A 13,400-nucleotide genomic window follows, 5' to 3' on the forward strand; every position below is an offset into this window, starting at 1 on the left:
CCTATACCTTAGCTACCTAAATTAACAGAGCCTCAAAGCCAGAAGTCATGAATGTTTGCCATCAACATGGGGCTTAGCATTCTGCTTTGTATTATGCTATTTCTCCATTTCTCATCCCTAGTAAATTCTAAGTTACTTCATGGAGGGACTAGTTGTTAATTCTTTCTGTATCCTCTACTTCTAGCTTACCTAGCGTAGGGATGAACTCATTGAAAACATGAATGCTATCTCTTAAGTAATTCTCTTGCACCAAATACAGTGCTGGTTAATACGTAGGATGTGACATAGACCATACGGTAAAATTGATTTCTGGTAAAATGAAAATAGGTAGTTTTCATTAACATCTTGTAGACATTTTTATATTATAAGCACAGTGAGTTATAAAACATGTCAGTTTTATTTTTTTTTCTTAAGTCAAGAATTACATAATTAGTGTCAACCAAGCCTCACAGCTTCTAGGCCTCTCTGCGTCAGTGCCAGATAAACTATACAATAAGAAAAGGACAGTCCATCTGCTTGTCCTGGAAAAATAACAATTTCTCTTGATTAATAAAAGTTAATTATTCATTTAATACATATTTCAAACACTTTTTGTTTAAGGCCATGTAACAGGCAGTACACAAGAGAAATGTAAAGAGGAGTGAGAATTAAACTCTCATTAAAAAAACTTACCATCCAGGAAGGGAGAAAAAGAGTGTAAAATTAACCACAGTGGTATGAAGCAGTTTTAAATAAATTGCAACATGGCAATTGAGTTGAGGCTTCAAGCACTTATAGGATGTTCTTCTTTGGATTACTTGTTCAAAGCAGACGATTTGGAAAATACAAAAAAAAAAACCCAAAATAATTAAGTAAAAATCATGTGTAATTTCCCCATCAGGAGAGAATCACTATTAACAGTTTAGTATATTTTTCTTCTATGCTTTTTGGTTTTTGCTCTTTTTTTTTTTTTTTTTAGACAGAGTCTCACTCTCTTGCCCAGTCTAGAGTGCCATGGCCTCAGCCTAGCCCACAGCAACCTCAAACTCCTAGGCTCAAGGGATTCTACTGCCTCAGCCTCCCAAGTAGCTGGGACTACAGGCATGTGCCACCCTGCCCCGCTAACTTTTTCTATATATATTTTTAGTTGGCCAATTAATTTCTTTCTATTTTTAGTAGAGACAAGGTCTGGCTCTTGCTCAGGCTGGTTTCGAACTCCTGACCTTGAGCCATCCTCCCGCCTCAGCCTCCCAGAGTGCTAGGATTATAGGCGTGAGCCACTGCGCCGGGCCCTGGTTTCTGCTTTTTAAGTTAATTTAAAGCAGTACATATATACAGAAAAAACAAAATTTGAACAGTATAGAAAGTGTGCCAATAAAAAAGTTAAAAGGTCCTCTCCCCAAAGGTGGCTACCTTTCTTGTGACTCTCTAGAATTCAGAATTAAAAACTACTGCATAAAAACTGCATTCACATATACATATATTCTTTAAAAATACATATACAAATAAAATTACGTTATCTAGATACTTTTTTTTTTTTTTGAGACAGAGTCTTTGTTGCCCAGACTAGAGTGAGTGCCCTGGCGTCAGCCTAGCTCACAGCAACCTCAAACTCCTGGGCTCAAGCTATCCTGCTGCTTCAGCCTCCCAAGTAGCTGGGACTACAGGCATGCGCCACCACGCCTGGCTACTTTTTTTTTTCTATATATATTAGTTGGCCAATTAATTTGTTTCTATTTATAGTAGAGGGGGGGGGTCTCGCTCTTGCTCAGGTTGGTTTCGAACTCATAACTTCGAGCAATCCCCCCCCTACCCCCTCGGCCTCCCAGAGTGCAGGCGTGAGCCACTGCTCCCGGCCAGAAATTCCCTTCTTAATTAGTTGGTCCCACTCCACTGTGTGAAAGGCTCCTGTAATATAATCAAAGGAGTTGGCAGCAGATTACCGGAGGGGTTAGGTGGGTGACAAGTCACTTCAGAATAAGAATTAAGGGACCACATTGGGAGGGATAAGCAAATTTGGCTGGAAAGTAGGATATTAGTGAGAGGATTTGGGACCAGATAATGGGCGCTGCAGTATTCCAGGCCAGCATTTTATACTTTCTTTACTTTTTTGTATTGGAGAGGAATAAGGAAGGCAGTTGGTTTGGGTGCAGTATGTATTGTCTGAAAAGGCTGAGAAGCGGAGATGTCCAGGAGGCAGCTGAAATAGAGTCTGGAACTGAAAAGAAATCTGGGGTTGGAAAAACCGCAGGGCCTGTTAGTTTTCTACACAGTTTAACACAGCCTAGTCATCACTGCTCCCTTCTAATTCTAAGAAAAGTCTTTTCTTTTTCTAAATAAAAACTTGTGAGAAAAAAAATCCCTTTCTTTATCCATACTGCACGCTGCAGGCCTCATTCGGCGCTTTTTCTTTTTCTGAGGCCCGGAGCTAGGGCAGCTCCCGCGCTTGCTCGCTACCAGTCGACACGCCTCAACCCCCACCCCACCCCCGCGCCCATGGAATTCCGAGAACTGGGCGGAACTTCTGCTAAACCCTCTAAGGAGCAGAGATAGGACACTGCAGCCGCCAATCAGACCTCCCGGATGCCCGGATGTGAAGTGGTGCGCGATACAAAGGCGAGTTTCCCCCGCAGAACTTCATCCGGTACAGTGGCCAATAAGCAGTCCTCGAGCGATAAATGACAGGAAATATAACCAGTTATGAACTAGCCTCTCTCACGCATGTGGAAATTCTCTTGCTTAGGCTAACCCACTGCTAATTCTGATTGGACAGAATTGTGAAGAGCGGTAGAACTGTCTAATTAGGAGCAGGAGCGAGAAAACGAACAGCCAATGAGAAGGTTCTCAGGAGTGGGGCGGGGGCTAGGCCTTCGCCTCGGCGGCAGAGGAGACTCGGGGGCCATTTTGTGGAGAGACGAAGACTGAGCGGTTGCGGCCGCGTTGTCGACCTCGAGCAGCACTCGGCTTCTGCACGTAGAACCCGGGAGTAGGAGACTCAGAATCGAATCTCTTCTCCCTCCCCCCTCCTGGTAAGTGGAGGGGGCAGACGCTGGGAAGGCACTGGGTTCCTCGGGCGCGAGATGGTGTGGGAGAGAAGACGAGGGAACCCTTCCCCCCAACCAGGCCCTCATTTATTCTGTTTGCATTGAGGGATTAGGTCTGAAGCGGGAGAGAGTTTTACAGGCCTCAGCCTGTGCGTAGACTTAACCTAGTGTCCTCTAGGCCGCTATGGGCAGGGAAAATGTCCTTTTTTCGCCCTTTTTCTGTGTTAACGGCTGCTTTTCTTTGGTTTTCTACGACCGTGAGGACCGTGAGGACTTCATCGAGATGCTTATTAATATAGCTGAAGTTAATGGAGCGCCGATGCCTTTTATTATCTCCATTCTTTTAAATTTAAAGATGGGGGAGGGTTATCAAGTAGATGTACCGCGAACGTTTAAATTCCTAAGCGTAACGCATGGCGTAAGAGTAATGTTTTAACAAATGATTTAATATTTTACTGATTACTTTTTATTTTATTCCTCTATGAGCAAATGATGGACCTCGAAGTATTTTCAATTCTGTTGGTAAAAGGAAATATTGTAATATAATTGTATTAACAGTAATAATTACAACTGACTTACTCTTTATCTGCAGGTTACAAAACACAGAAATATATAAGTTAGTGGAACTTTGCTTGAGGTAGGTATTACTATCTTTTTCAGAAACCGAGGCACGAGTGTGTTGATTGCCAGGGTCGTATTAAGTCTGTAGCAGAACTAAAAAGGAATTTGACCACTGTTAGGCAAGTGGTTTTACCTCGTTATTGGAATACTAGGTTCTAAAAGTACTATATTTTAATCTTTACAATAACTCGATTATAGAAAGCACGAGGTAAATGGAAATTCCCACACTGCATTTAGGAAAAATATTTAATTATGAGACTTGAATTTGTTATAAACATATCTTCTCAACGTGACAAAAATTTGACTTTCATGATATTCTGGCATTAATTTTCCCGTCTATCTAAACTTTGGCAAAATGCACATCTACGTTTTATTAAGCAGGTATTCTAATGCCTACTCTTTGCTAGGTGCCGAAATGTCTTTAAAATTTTTCGCCAAGTTAAAAAAAATGACATAGATTCTAAAGAAGCATCACAGTCACTTATCTAGGAAATTGTGGGTTTTTTTGTTAATCTTTCTCTAAGATTTGGTTGATTTTTTTTTTTTTTTTTTACTTTTCACAATGTGCTAGTCTCACAAAAACTCATGTTTTCAAGCACAGCTTAAACCGGTACTACTGGGTAAGAAATTCATGCCTGGGATGCTATGGTGTAATCCCAGCTACTGGGGAGGCTGAGGTGGGAGGATGGCTTGAGGCCAAGAGTAAATAAAATAAGGGTCAAAAACATTGTCACTCCTTTGAGGCCTAAATATTCATATTTTATATGGGCTTAAAACTAAAGTTTGTTATTCTGCTGAACTGTCAGAAGTTAGGTAAGGGCAGTAATTGTCAATTAGGAAATCATCTATTTAGTAAAAATATTGTTGGCAAAGAAATGCCAGAAATAGTATTTAAGAATAGGTACTGATGAGTTGACATTAATTTAAGGACACTTTTCTTGCCTGTGAAGTGTTAGAAATACTGTTTCCCTGGGATCAGCATGCATCAGGGTGACAAATTCCTTATTAACTCATAATCTCTATTAGGAACTATTTGGCCACAGAATTAATATCAGAAAATTCTAGATGTTCTCAATTAGGTAGGCATTTTCACATTGGCTAAAGAAGAAGGATTTAAGGATGACTACATTGCAGGTTTTCTGACCTTTTCCCGTGCTTGTGCCATTTGGGCATACATGGTGGTTTGCTAGTCCTGTAGAGAACAGGACTTGTTAACATAGCTTGTGTTTGTAATTAGATCTCTAGAGGCTTTGACAAAGCATTCAGCCCTGTTTTGGATGGAATGGCTGTTAGAAACAAGGAATGAACTCAGATAGCTAGTTGTACCAAACTTACAGGTTTAGTTATATTAAGTGGTGAATGTGAGAGGTGTTAACTGAGAGGTTAATAGATGAAAGAATCCTCGCCTCCTGTTAGGAAGTCTAGATCTTAATCCTTCCTGATCATTTTCTGTGTTAGACAAATCAGTTAAACTTCTGGATTTTAGTTTTTTAGCTATAAAATAAGGAGGCTTAGACTTCTTTTTTTTAACTCAAGTTATTTGTTGCCATAAGGCTGAAAAGTATGTAGAAGTAGTTTTATTAAAAGCAGTTTTCTAAAATAGTAATTAATGCTAACTGCCTTAACTGAAATACTCAGTCTTCAAGTAATATTATTTGTAGTTGTCTTTGGGAGCATTATTTACTCATACTTAATGTGTATACTCATTTATTCTCATTGGTAACAGGGAAGATTATGGCTTTGTACAATTAGATTTACTACAGGGTTGTCTATGGCAAGAACCAGAACTGATAGGTATAGCATTAACTGCCGGTGTTATCTTTGATACTGGGAATTGGGTTTATAAATGGAAAAAAATTGCTTTGCATTTACTATGTTAGGTTATAGTGTTCATGGATTATTTATGTTGTATCAGGAAAGTAGTATTTGAAGCCTTGGTGCTCAATCTTGGATCTGCCATATATTGGAAGGATGAGGCATTTTGTTTTAAAGAGTTGATTCTTAACTCGAGAATGGAAAGGTTTAAGCTTTTAAAACTTTAGTGTGGTTCTCAAACATGAGCTGACCAGAATCAGCTAGAGGGCTTGTTAAAACAGATTGTTAAGATCTTCACCACCAACCAGGGTTTCTAATTGAGTAAGTCTGGGTAGGGCCTTAGAATTTGCATTTCTCTCGGAAGGGCTAGTTGATGATGCCCATGCTGTTGGTTGACATAACTCACTCACAGAAGTACCCTTTTAGAAGAAGAGATCCAAATCAGGATAATCTTGGGGTGCTTGGGTATCTGGGTGCTCTTTTTTTAAAAATCATGTCTTTGAATCATCTAGGTATACTCATAATTGAAAACCATTACATTTAGGTGCAAAGTTGTTTGGTCTTATTTTATGAGTGGAAGTTCATCAGCTTAACATCTTGGGAGATATCTTAATTTCTTGACATTGAAAGATATAAATTCTTTTCACATTACTGTTTCTTTTTAAGCTTATGTCTTGTGGGACACGTGTGAGGCATTTGTGGTTGAGCTGTAAAGTTAACCTAGACCTGAAGATGTAGAGTACTAGGTTCAGGCTATTAATCCAAATAAGAAAACTGAGTATTCCATCATAACTGTACTTCCTAAACACTAACTTAAAGGAAATAACATTCAAATGTACATTTTTTTGCAGTTCCACACTACCCAGATAACACAAGTTAACATGTCATGCTTAAACTAGTCTATTTAAAAAAAAATTTACAGTTTAAATCATAGTTACAGTACCTGTTTTGCTGTAGTTACATATACATAGTTGGCTCAGAGGACACTTGTAAAAATCTCAGTTTAATACTTTTTAGTTTATGAAATTTGTAAAGGAGAATAAAACTTCAGCGCTTAATGAAATGTGAATGCAGCCAATTCATTCTTACTTGCACAATGAGCTATAGTCCGATTACAATTCTTGTTTTAGCTGATGAAACAGCCAGTTTGTCATGTGTATTATTTTTCTTGGAATTAGCTATATATACTAGTTGGTAGACAGTGGCCCACAGAAAACATAAGAAATTCCATAAGGATCACAATTTTTTTCCCCGTGTTTTATGACATTAAATATTCAGTAATCATGGTAGTTAATCTTTTTTCCTTCATCTGTATGTGTTTTTTCTGTCAGTGGAATAGTGTGCTCCTTATTTAAAACATCTTTTCCCCTTACTGTAAAATCTGTTAGGTCTTGTGGTTGGGTCACTCATTGGTTCTGAGAATAGATGAATCATCTCTAGTGTATATCTTCATGGTAGACCATGGACCTTCAGTCTATTACTCATAGTAAAAACTACATGAACTTTTAAAGTTTAAAACCCATGAATCTGCTTGCTTTCATAATCTCAATATTTGACATTTGCCCACTTCTTCATCTCTATTTATTGGCCTAGTTTTTCTGTATTTTCTTTGCCCCAAACTGCTGATCAGGATGAGTGTTAGAATGTAGACTTTTTTCTGAGACCCTTAAGGGTATACTTATACTGAGTATATTTAGTTAATTTTAGTCATCTGTCCATGTTGAAGAATTGTGAAGACTCACTGGTAGAGGTGATGATTCTGTAGAGACTTCCCATCCCAGTGGAATGTTATGCTTTACCAAAATGTATTAGATGCAACAGACAGATAATTCTGTCTTGGGGGTTTAGGGCACAACATTTCTGAGGAACTCTGACTCAATCTGTCCCTTCTCCTTTCACAGGGCAGCAAGGCGAACCCCATCCCTACTCACTGGAGCTCAGCTTTGATTTTTAACTTCCCTTCCCCACCCTTCCAGAACACACACATTCCCATTCCAAAACTGATTTTATAAAGACATTTTAAGCATAATGATGCAACTTGGTGTGCACTATGGCAAATGTACAGGTGTTTTTTTTTTAATTGTTTCCAAAAACGGGACCTGGATTTAAGATGTAATTTTTAAAATTTCTATTTCTATTTTTTCTGCAGCAGTTGGGTTAGAGGAGGAGGAGCCTTTTAGCCTCTTATAAACTGACCTCTCTACTTCCTCGTGTATTTTTAAGATTGATTGATGATGTGAAAAGGGCTTTGCTTGTCTGCTACTGAGAACTTTATCCTTGCGGTTTTTGTGGAAACTGCTTTTGGAAAGAGAAAAGAAATGAACTTTACTGACTTGACATTTTTGCACCTCCCGTTTTTCTAATCTGGGCTATTTTTATTTTTGTTTTTTTACAGTGAGATTTTTTTGATCTTCAGCTACAGTAAGTTATTTCAATTTTTTTTTTACATTTTTCCTGACTTTCCGCTGATTTCCTTTTTATTGTTGTTACTAGTTACTATTATTTATTACTATTATTATACTTATGATGGTGATGATGATGATGATAATGACACTGATGATTTTTAACCGGATTAAAATCGAGTTTTTCTGAATGTTCATAAGAATTTCTCCGGCCTCCTGATTGACTTTGGAGTTTTGCATCTTGGGAGAGAAAGCGAAGGCATTAGCATTTTTAAGTGGATTGATCACATTAAACCTTTTCTCTCCCAACCTCACCCCTGCCCCCATCCCCTTCCCCACACTGGAAAGAATTTTACTGGCTGTTAAGTCTATGACCTTATTTTTCCTAATCTTTAACTTAACTGTTTTAGAGCATCTCTGGACGTCTGTATTTTTAATTTTTTTTATTTTTGTTTTTTTATTTTTAATCTTTCATTTGTTAAATTTTTAAACTGTGCTGCAATAAAATGTGTGTGGTACTACTACTTAACACCTATGATAGTGATGGCATTTTCCCAGAAAGCCATCTTTCTCCTGTTTCCCTTGAAATCCCATCCTGCTTTTCCTGTACACTACCCCTCACAAACCACAAGCTGCAGCAACATGGATGCCCAGCCTGGAGCAGCAGCAGCCAGGATGACCTGGAGCCAGGGGGGCCTTCGGAACAGATGCACACCCTTCCTGGGTGATGGTAAGAGGTGTGAGGTCCACTTGGATTCATTACAAAGATAGGAAATAAACACATTTGAGTTCAGTTGATGTGGTATAGGTCATAGCTTCTGGAGGTGTTTGGGTTAAGCCTTTTATATGTATACCTCGAGATGTTTCACAAGGGAGACCACCTCAGTTATTTGTAAAATAATGGAATAATGAGTTTCCAGTTAACTTGAGCTGATTGGAGAATTTTTTGATACTTCGAAAGATCAGCTGAAGTTTATCTGTACTTGAACATGAAAATGGCTTGTTTTAATGATTAGCAACAATACAAGGACAGAATTAGGCAGTCCCTTTTCTTAGATTATTAAAAATGAGTGACAGTTTTCTGTCATTTAGTGTAATCTTCCTTGGGTTTCATTTCTGGATTGTATTCTATTTAGATTTACTAAAATTTACCATAAACCAAAACAAGCTAGAGCTATGCTAGATATGCTATAATATTGAAATGCTATCTCATTGGAAGATTTTTAAAAATTTGAGAAAAAGTAGTTTTTTAACCTCTGAAAGCAGGGAAATCTGCTTAATCTCTGCATCCAAATTAGGAAGGCTCTAGGGCTGACCCCATTTATGATGTTGACTTGAGGCCCAGGTATGAATAGATATTGGGGAATCTAATGTGTTCCCTGAGGATGATAAGAAGGGATGAATCCTATATATTCATGAGAATAATGTAAAGGTCACTAAGGATATGGATAGCCAAAGATTTAAGAATATTAGCAACCTGTAGTATTTTATTTATTACAGCAGAATATTTTGATAACCATTTTAAGAGTTGCTGTAGTAGATTTCAAGCTGGGGGATAATTAGAATGGTTTTTAAAGGCATATTCAAGTGCTGTGGTACTAGGGTAAATCACATACTTGTCCCTTCCCTTAGGCCAAAAGAGTAAAATCTAAAGTGAACACTGAAGGTACACTAAAAACAGAATAGGAGAAAGTCCTGAGGTTATGTAGAGGAGGAATTCTTTAGGTGCAAGTTTTATTGATGCCCTCTGTTGTATGAGAGCTGTTTCTTCTGCTGCTATCTGTCAGTGTGTGGAAGCTATTCACTGTAGGTCCAGTTTGATTCATTCCTTGTTAATTCTATAAATTCCTTATGTTATGGGTTATGTTCTCCTGTTTGGGGGATATAAAAAATTGATAATAAGGCCGGGCGCGGTGGCTCACGCCTGTAATCCTAGCACTCTGGGAGGCCGAGGCGGGCGGATTGTTCAAGGTCGGGGAGTTCGAAACCAGCCTGAGCGAGACCCCGTCTCTACTAAAAATAGAAAGAAATTAATTGACCAACTAAAAGTATATGTACAAAAAAATAGCCGGGCATGGTGGTGCATGCCTGTAGTCCCAGCTACTCGGGAGGCTGAGGCAGGAGGATCGCTTGAGCCCAGGAGTTTGAGGTTGCTGTGAGCTAGGCTGACGCCACGGCACTCACTGTAGCCTGGGCAACAAAAGTGAGACTCTGTCTCAAAAAAAAAAAAATTGATAATAATAGTTTAAACTATAATAGTTCATTATGTTTTAAGGGACAGCCTAGTGAGGGAGACAGATGAATGAGATAATGTCACCATGTGATTAGCTGTAAGCGCAGATCCTGTAGGAGCATGCAGAAGTAAGCAGGACACAGTGGTGTGTGCCTGTAGTGTCCCCCCTACTTGGGAGGCTGAGACGGGATCCTGTGAGGCAGGAGTTTGAAGCTGTAGTGTGTGATAATTGTGCTTGTGAATAACCACTGTACTCCAGCCTGGACAACAGACAACATCTTTTAACAAAAAGAAAAGCACGCCAAAATGGGTACCTAACTGACAGTAAGAGCACAGAGGATTCTTTTTAAGAGGAAGTGCACTGAACTCAATCTTAGGGTTAAGGCCAGATCATAAAAATTTGAATGCCATTGCCAAAGAGTTTGTATTTTATTCAGAAACTAAAGTTGAGCCATTGAAAGATTATAAACTGGGAAGTGACATCAGATTTTCGGTTTTTATTTATATATTTTGAGACAGAGTCTCACAGCAACCTCCAGCTCCTGGGCTCAAGCAATCCTGCCTCAGCCTCCAGAGTAGCTGGGACTACAGGCATGCGCCACCATGCCTGGCTAATTTTTTCTATATATTTTTAGTTGACCAATTAATTTCTTTCCATTTTTAGTAGAGACGGGGTCTCGCTCTTGCTCAGGCTGGTTTAGAACTCCTGACCTTAGAGCGATCCGCCCACCTCAGCCTCCCAGAGTGCTAGGATTACAGGCGTGAGGCACCGTGCCCAGCCTTTGTTTTTTAAAAGTCATTCTAATAGTGTGGAAATGGCTTAGAGAAAGCGAGATTGGAAGTAGGGCATAAATAAGGAAGCTATTAAAATCCAAGGAACAATAATAATGTAGTCTGGACAAAGATAATGAGATTAGAGAGTGAGGAGGTTGGTTATTGGTATGGTATGGTGGACAAGAAGAGTAAGATTTGATATGACTCCTGGTTTTCTAGCTTCTGGTTAAAAGTCCCAAAGAAAAAAACTACGTTGGATTTTTATTTTTTATTTATTTATTTTGAGACAGTCTCACTCTGTTGCCTGGGCTAGTGTGCCATGGCATCAGCTTAGCTCACAGCAACTTCAAACTCCTGGGCTCAAGCAATCCTCCTGCCTCAGCCTCCCGAGTAGCTGGGACTACAGGCATGTGCCACCATGCCTGGCTAATTTTTATATACATATGTAAATATTTTGTCCAGCTAATTTCTTTCTATTTTTTTTAGTAGAGACGGGGTCTCACTCTTGCTCAGGCTGGTCTCAAACTCCTGAGCTCAAGCAGTCCTCCGGCACTCTGGCTTCCCAGAGTGCTAGGATTACGGGCGTGAGCCACCATGCCTGGCTGGAATTTTATTTAAGAGTTTAAAAACTAAACATTCTGTTGATACATTTTTCGTTAAATTCCCAGCACCTTAAGATGGTGTGAAGGTGAAGGTGTGTGCAAGATGATAAATTGTTGTGGTGTAATTTTACAGAGTGTGATGGCATGGTTTTAGGGAAGTGAACACATTTTAGAAGTGAGTTGTAGTTGGAAGAAAAAGAAATTGGCCAGGTACTGTGGGTCACGTCCATAATCCCAGTACTCTGGGAGGCTGAGGCAGGAGGCTCACTTGAGCCCAGGAATTTGAGGTTACAGTCAGCTATGATTGCACCACTGCCTTCCAGCTCTTGGTACAGAGTGAGACAGTATCAAATGAATGTATTTATAGTTTAAAAAAAAAAACACCCAGAGGGTTGTGTTAGTAAGTCCAGTGGTCCTTTTTCAGACCTATTGATGCCGTTTAACCAGTGTTTTACCTTGAAACATTTGTTAGATTGTGTCCAGCTTTATGTTGTATGTTTCTAGCATTTCCTTCTACTTGGTTGAAGTGCCCTGTGGTTCAGTCTTTGCACATCTCTTTTCCATGTACACTGCTAAGGTCATTTCATTCAGTCACATGATTTTATATACTACGTATAAACTGATGACTTAGATTAATAGCCTGGAGACTTCTTTTTTGAGTGACATACCCAGTTACTTACCTACATGAGAGCTCCTTTGAATATTAGGTTTTATCAGCCTAAAAGTACAAAACTGGGCTTCTGCTCTTGTAAACTCAGACCAGTTTCTTTTGCACTGTTGCCTTTTTCACTTAAGGACACTCCAATTTTCATGTCACATAGGCTGAAGATTTTGGCTAGCCATCCTTTGCTTTTTTCCCCTCATACCTCACCTTTAGCTTTTTAGAAAATTGTGTTGTCACCTTTTTGAAAACATACCACCACTCATATTGCTGTAAATTAGTTGAATTTGAAATCGCTGTTGTCTGTTGTGCCATATTACAATATATTTACATTTCTTTTGCCCTTCCACGCTAGTCTGTTCTCAAAGTAGTAGCTAGATTGGTGCTGTTAAAATGTATCGCTTAAAAGAGTGTCAGCTATAAACTCACCTGATGGCTGCCTATTTCAATACTAAAGTTAATTTTTCTGTGATTTTCCTACATAATCTTTTGCACCCCTTTTTGCCATACACTGCTCAGGCCGCACTGGCTGGCTGTGTCTTGAATATATTAGATACAGTCCTACCTTAGACTTTTTCCTTGACTTTTTTCTCTGATTCATTCATAAGGTTAGCTTTTTCAGTGTGAGGTTTTTACTCAAAAGCTACCACCTCAGTGATGTTTTCCCTCATTTAGCCCTTCACGCTCTTCTACATATTCTTTTAGCACCTAACACCAGCTCACTTCCTACAGAATTTATTTTCTGCATAAAGGTAGGTAGAGAGATGTCTGGAAATACATATGCCAAACAATTACCATTGATTACCTCTGGGCAAGGAAGTGGGATTTAGGAGAGTCAAAAGGAAACTTTTGCTTTATGTTTTTAAAGACTCTGAGTATTGTAATGAGCAATATAGTATTATGCTTGTAATTAAAACCTTAAAACTCTTTATTGTACATATACATCAACTCTTCTGATTCTGTGTCGGGTTATAAATAGCATAACTACAGCTTCCCTAGTAGGGACAATGCTAATGTAATAGTTAAGTTGAAAAAACGGCTTTAAAATGGCTTTGGTTGAGAGGAAATAAGTTATTGTTTGAGGGCATAGCTGCTGTGTTACCGATGGGTCTGTGATCAAAATTTGGAAGTACTTTACCATTCAAATAAAATATTGCAGTGAAAAAGCATGGCTATTTTTAAGAGGTAGCCTATCAGATTAGGGAACATCTGAATTTTTCTTCCTGTCTAATCTGATTCTGATTTTACCAGTCTGAAATGTTCTTCCTG

The 13,400-nt window shown here is 38.9% G+C and overlaps 2 protein-coding genes across 7 annotated transcripts in view; one reads left to right on the forward strand and one right to left on the reverse strand.

Moving 5' to 3' along the window:
* Positions 1 to 759, reverse strand: part of RPGRIP1 (RPGR interacting protein 1) — an 82,936-nt gene extending 82,177 nt beyond the window's left edge. The window contains exon 1 of the mRNA XM_020285884.2: positions 673 to 759. The gene's annotated coding sequence lies outside the window, so the exon portion shown is untranslated. The remainder of the gene's footprint in view (positions 1 to 672) is intronic.
* Positions 760 to 2,840: 2,081 nt separating this feature from the next.
* HNRNPC (heterogeneous nuclear ribonucleoprotein C) overlaps positions 2,841 to 13,400 on the forward strand; it is a 54,430-nt gene continuing 43,870 nt past the window's right edge. Inside the window, exons 1-3 of one of the 6 annotated variants that reach the window (XM_012752705.3) lie at positions 2,841 to 3,008; positions 3,616 to 3,660; positions 7,855 to 7,880. The gene's annotated coding sequence lies outside the window, so the exon portion shown is untranslated. Of the gene's footprint in view, positions 3,009 to 3,615; positions 3,661 to 7,854; positions 7,881 to 7,963; positions 8,592 to 13,400 lie in introns of those variants that run through there. The other 5 variants (XM_012752714.3, XM_012752708.3, XM_012752706.3 and 2 more) reach the window with 5 other exon arrangements.

This window comes from Microcebus murinus, chromosome 6, assembly GCF_040939455.1.
Source record: "Microcebus murinus isolate Inina chromosome 6, M.murinus_Inina_mat1.0, whole genome shotgun sequence".
NCBI classification, from domain to species: domain Eukaryota; kingdom Metazoa; phylum Chordata; class Mammalia; order Primates; family Cheirogaleidae; genus Microcebus; species Microcebus murinus.